Here is a 6,056-nt window from a genome sequence, read left to right as displayed (position 1 = left end):
GAAGAGGCAGGAAGGCAGAATCCGGGCCCAGGGCACCTGCAACCTGGCCTGCTCAGCAAGGGCGGCTGCACCTTGGGGTGAGGACTTTGGGGAGGGCAGGAGGATTCAGGGAGTCAACTCTATGGGCACAACTCTGAAAGAGGCCCTTGCTGGCGGGAAAAGAGGACACTTCTGCCCAAGAGCTGGTGAGTGGTGCCAGGTGGGGGAGGCGAGGCTGCCACTTTTGGGCAGGGCTCAGACTCCTTGAGATCTCCTGAGGGGTCGGGTTCAAAGGGGTGGTACCTGCCGAGGCCACATGGGGGGAGATGAGCTGAGGCTACTCCAGGTGACTGCTGACCAGGAAGATGGCAGGAAGCCCTGGTGCAACGGTGGGAACACTGCCCCTCCCACCCAGGAAAGGCCTGGCCAGGCTGCTGGTGGCCCTGGGAAACCAGGACCTCTGGCCCCACAAGCTGTTGTTTTCCTGGCCATGGTGAAATAGAGCATCCCTCAAGAATATCAGCCCCTGGCAAATAAACACCAGCTGGAGCGGGCAGCACTCTGAAGAGGCTGCAGTCTGCACCTAGCAGGGCCCCTCGCCTGGGGGAAGTGTGACCAGTGCAGCCCACACGGGTATCAGGACACAGGCCCCAGGGCGGCTGCCTGCAGATTGATAAGTCACAAGGCAACCCTCCCCGCCGTGGGAAATTTAAGCTCTTTTATTAAGGAGTTAATAAAAACTCCTTCCTCTTCACCTGTTCCCCTTCAGTTCCCCTCTACAAAAGCCGACCTCGCCTTTATCCGCCTTGGCAGAACCAGACGTTCAACTCTGACAAACGACAACCCCCGCACAGGCTGTTCTGGCCCACGCCCCACGGACACCCCCTCTCAGAAAACGTTCTGGCCCACAGACACCCTCTCCAAAAAGGACAGCTTAAAAATGCCATGCTTTGCTCAGCTCAGGGCTGTCCTAGTCCCCTGGGCAGCCCACCATGTTGCTCTCCCCCGCATAAAGACTTCTCTCGCGTCAGAAGGTCTGGTCTGGTTGTGTGTGTCTCAGCCAATCATATCACGGATCAGAGCAGAGGCCCAGCCTGTAGCCACTGCTACAGCGCACCCTGTAGGAATGTTGTGTGTTTCCTGGCTCCTAAATTAGAGCATGGGTTCAGAGCGCCAGTGGTAGAGTGCCTGCCTGGCAAGCCCAAGATCCTGAATTCCATTCCTGGTACCAAAAAAACAAAAACAAAAACAAAAACAAAACAAAACCAAAAACACCTGTCTGGGGATGGAGTCACCCTATTTTGAGCCCAGCCCCCACCTTGGCACTTACAGGCTGGGCCTTACTGCCCCCCTGTGGCCACATCCAGATCCTGCAAGCCTCTGAGGGTCCCTCTGGCTTGCGCCAGGCCCCTGGGCAGTACAGTAGGACCAGGGCAGGCACTAGCTCCTCAGGTTAGGGTCCCCAAGAGTGCGTTGGACTCCAGCCCAGACAACTCCTCAGGCTGCCGCCTCCCTGCACCCTGAAGCTAGCAGTGGAGTTGTGGCACAGCACCCTTGTAGGAGCCACAAAGACCACCTGTGTCTGAAGAGGCAGGACTCCCTACCCTGTGCCTACACTTTGCTTTGAGGAATATGCATCTTAGTGGAAAGGCTAAGTGCCCTCCAGACAGAGCACATGGCCTTCAGCTAAGGCGCTCCTGACCCATGCAGACCGCTGAGGCGTGGGGGGCGGCAGGATGGAAGAGGGGTGCTCCTCTGCATGCATGCCTTTGACTAGACTAGCGGCTCTGCCCACGGCCCGTTCCTGCAGAGCCCTGTACTGGGAGACAGCCAGGAGGACCTGCAGGATCCCCTGATGGTCCCTTCAGAGGTGCTGCTTCCCCACATGGCCTGGGAGGACCCAGTGACCTGGCACGGCTGAGACAAGAAGCCCTGTGCACAGGACGTGCCTCTGAGGCCAGGATGGTGGCACTGTCCTGCCACCGTCGGCAGCACTGTAACACGGGTCAGTAGTGTTGGGCTCCATGATGTGAGAGCCAAGGGGTTAAGCATCCATAGCTCGGTGGATGCCAGCACTGCCACAGAGTGGACAGGGCAGCAGCAGCATCTGAACGGGCACATGCGATGGCAGGGACAGGCCGTCATCATCGGGCACAAACAGCCCATCCTGAGGACCTTTCTTGGTGGGTGGTTCTTTCCTTAGGGCCAGTGGCCGTGACGAGAGTGGGCCAATGAGACCGACACCTCTGAGCCAGCCTGGGTGGAGCAAAGGACATTATCAACAGCATGGAGCCAGGAATGGTGGCACATACCTATAATGCCAGCAGTTGGGAGCCTGAGGCAGGAGGATCCCTGCAAGTTGGAAGCCAGCCTGGGCTACATAGTGAGTTTGAGGCCAGCCTGAATTGCGTAGTGAGACTTTGTCTCAAAAAGCCAAAAAAATAGCCACCCATGGTGGTGCACACCTGTAATCCCAGCACTTGGGAGGCTGAGGCAGGAAGATCACTATGAGTTCAAGGCCAGCCTTAGAGCTAGACCTTGTCTCAAAAAAAAAAAAAAAAGTCAAAAAATAACCAAACAACAACAAAAAAAAAACAAAATAAACCCAGCAGCACACCTTGACCTGGTTTTTAGGACAGCCAGCCGTTTAGTGTTTAGGCTGGCCAGCAGCAGAGGTGACGCAGCAGGCATGAGCTTCCCGAGGCCCGTGCTGGTGGTAGCCCACCTGCAAGGCCGACTCTTGGTCCACCATGCCTACAACTTCCTCCAGAGCTGCAAGGACTTCCTGGTACATGCAGACTCCAGAGGCACAACTCTAAGTACCTGCTGAACATGCAGCATTTGCACCCCATCATCATGTCCAAGCCTACCACACCCTCATCTGGACCCAGAAGTATATCAGGAAATAAAAAGCCTGGCCTGGGTGGTACCAGGGCCTGGGAAGATTGAGGTGCATGTGGAGGGGACTGTCAGCCTGGTCCCTGGGCAGGCAGGCGCTGGCTGGTTGGGTCTGGATTGGCCCCCGAGGGAATGCATTCTGGAGCTCATCTCACAGCCAACTCAAAGGCAAAGTTCCCGGTCCTGGGAGGAGGAACTCTCAAGCAGCAATTGTCTGAAGAACTATGGATCCCAGAGAACTCCAGGATAAATCTAAAGAGTTGTATATCTCCAGCCAAACTCGACAGTGAAGGAAACCCAAGGAATACAACCTATTAGTTTTAGGAACTCTAAAAGGCCCCCAGGCATGTGTCATCTGGCATTACAAGAAAGCAAGTATTCTGAAGACAAACGGGTACTTAGCAGACAAGAGCACTTGTCCTTCAGCCCTAAAGTGCAGGAACAAACTGTGCTTTAAAGTCATGAATGTCCAAACTGTCAAATATGCCTCCCTATGTATCTAGTAGTGCATAATGGGAGGAACGCTCAACTTTACCCATTCTACACTTGATCTTAGTCAAAAGGCTGAGAAGCGCTGGGAAACCTCAAACTTTCAATAGTGTACACTATTCACAGCACTTTTTTCAAAGGGCTCAGCATTATCTAACAGAAAGGCAGGTTTCCCTTTCGTTAACTTAAACCTAATAAACCTCTATTTTATTTTAAAAATTTTTATTAGTACAGTTTGCAGTACATTTACATTTGTCTTGATATGTGCACATAACCTGTAATTCCTTTTTTTCATCCCCTTTACCTTCCCTTCTTCCCTGCTCCCTCCAGCTTTGATCCCCTTTCCATTTAAGAAAGATTTCCCTTGGCCGGCTGTGCTGACACCTGGCTGTAGTCCCAGCACTCAGGAGGCTGAGGCAGGACTGACATGAGTCCAAGTCCAGCCTGGACTACATAGTGAGTTCAAGGCCAGCATGAACAGCACAGCAAGACCCCGTCTCAAAACAAAATGAAACAAAACGTGGGTATGTACACATCATAATGTCTTTAATTCTCTTGCGAAAGATACCTACAGGGGTATAGCTGAGTTGAATGGCATTTCTAGTTTTAGTTTTTCTGAGGAATCTCCATACTGATTCCCATAGCTAAACCTCTATTTTTAATTCCTTCATGACTTAAATTTATGTTTAATTATGTGACATCTTTCAAAAGTACAAATCAGTATGGTTTTACTATATCTTTATTGTGATTATACTGAAAAAAGTTCAAGACAAAACATTCCAATGTTAATAAAAATACTAGTATCAAATGTCAGATTTAGTTTTTAAATAAATCTCAAGGTGCTGGATTGAAGGTGGCTCTGCAGTGTCTGCAACTTCTTCAAACCTGCTAAGCTAGATTCCAGATCTGTGTACCTAATCAGGTAGGTCAGTTCAGACACCATCAGATTCTGCCTACAAATACTCGCCTGTAAGTACAGTATCTAAACACAAATTTTGAAGTAATTCCCATTAACAGGTCAGTCGATGAGATGTAAATTACTTTTTTCCAGACTGAACTACTATCAGATACAACCAGTGATCATCTTCAACTTAACACAATCAGTTTTCCCAGGGGAAAGATTAAGGCTGAGTCAGCATACAGTATTTCTGCTGTAATCTGCAAGTCTTGTATCACCACCATCCCTGGGATGAATTTTATGTCAGGTGCTAAGACAGAAACTGTTTTCACTGAATTATACTATATTCTCAGGACTGACTCTAGCACAACTGGCTGTATGATGCAGATGCCACAGATATAAACAGTTAACAGGTCCAAAAAAAATCAAGTGACATGTCTTAACATTGATTTTAAGGAAACAAAATTCATTAAGAGGTACATGTTTAAATCTTTAAATATAGAATGATTGTGTACATGAGATCAACTGAAAGGATAACTTAGCAGCTCAGATAAAGTTCATGGAACCATACAAAGCCAGATATTAAATAAGAGACTAGGGAATTTCCATTTCTCCTTTAGCCACAGTATCCATGATTATATTTTATGAACCAAAAATCAGAACACATGGCTTGTATCAAAGTTTTCAGTACTATTTCTGGGTGTAAAAGGTGTCCTGAGTAATGTTTTTTTTTTTTTTTTTTCCAGTACTGAAGACTGAACCCAGGGCCTCATGTATGCTAGGTAAGCACTCTACCACTGAGCTGTATCCTCTGCCCTTCTCAACTGTCCAGGTTGGCCTCATGACCCTCCTGCCTCAGCCTCCCGAGTAGCTGAGATTACAGGAGGGTGCCACCAAATGAGCTTTTTAAAACTTCTCAGGCCAAATGCTTTGTAACCTCCAAGCATTTTAATGGTTTATGCCAAATTGCCAAAATATTTAAAATCTGGAATATCCTATGAAATCTAGCTAATAAGGTTATCAAAAATTGCAGCAGTGCCACAATTACTGAACTTTACAAGAAGGAATGATTTTTTTCTTCTCTTCATTATTTGCTTCAGAAAAGGGCAAAAGATAAAGGAAAGGAGATCAAACACCACTGCCTGAGGCCCCAGAGAAGTAAGGTTATTATCCAAGTAGAGGACAAAGGAATCACAGTGCTACTACAGTGACACCTGGGAGATCACTCAGGTGGATGAGTAATTTTTTAAATTTTTTTTTTTTGAGGATCTCACTATGTAATGCAGGCTGGCCTCAAACTGATGGTGAACCTCCTGCCTCAGCCTCCCAAGTGCTGGGATTACAGGTGTGCGCCCCTTGCCTGGCCTGAATGAGTTATTTTAACTACACAAAACAGTCCTGCAGCAGGCCTGTGCTGAAGGAATTCTCTTGTTGGAAAATGCTATTATGAGTCAGGAACATCTGCAAAGTAGGGAAGCAGGCTGCAAATGTGCAGGCACACACGCGTGCACATGAAGTTTCCCATTAGATCTTCCCAATCCCGCTTTACCCCTGTTTCAGCCAGGTCCTGGGGAGTGAGTGGTGGGTCCTTTTGTAGGAAATCACAGAAGGGTTCTGCCCCTCTTAAAAAATACCTTTCTTTGAACTGGGCATGGTGGCCCACAGCTATAAGCCCGACACTCCATGAGGCTGAGGCAAGAGGAGCCCTGTGACTACAAGGCCGGCCTGGGCTGTACAGTGAGTTCAAGGCCAGCTTGGACTACATAGGGAGACCCTGTCTCAACCCGTTACA

The sequence above is a fragment of the Chinchilla lanigera genome, unplaced genomic scaffold, assembly GCF_000276665.1.
Source record: "Chinchilla lanigera isolate Chin_1 unplaced genomic scaffold, ChiLan1.0 scaffold00105, whole genome shotgun sequence".
Taxonomy (NCBI): domain Eukaryota; kingdom Metazoa; phylum Chordata; class Mammalia; order Rodentia; family Chinchillidae; genus Chinchilla; species Chinchilla lanigera.
This window is presented reverse-complemented; position numbering follows the sequence as displayed.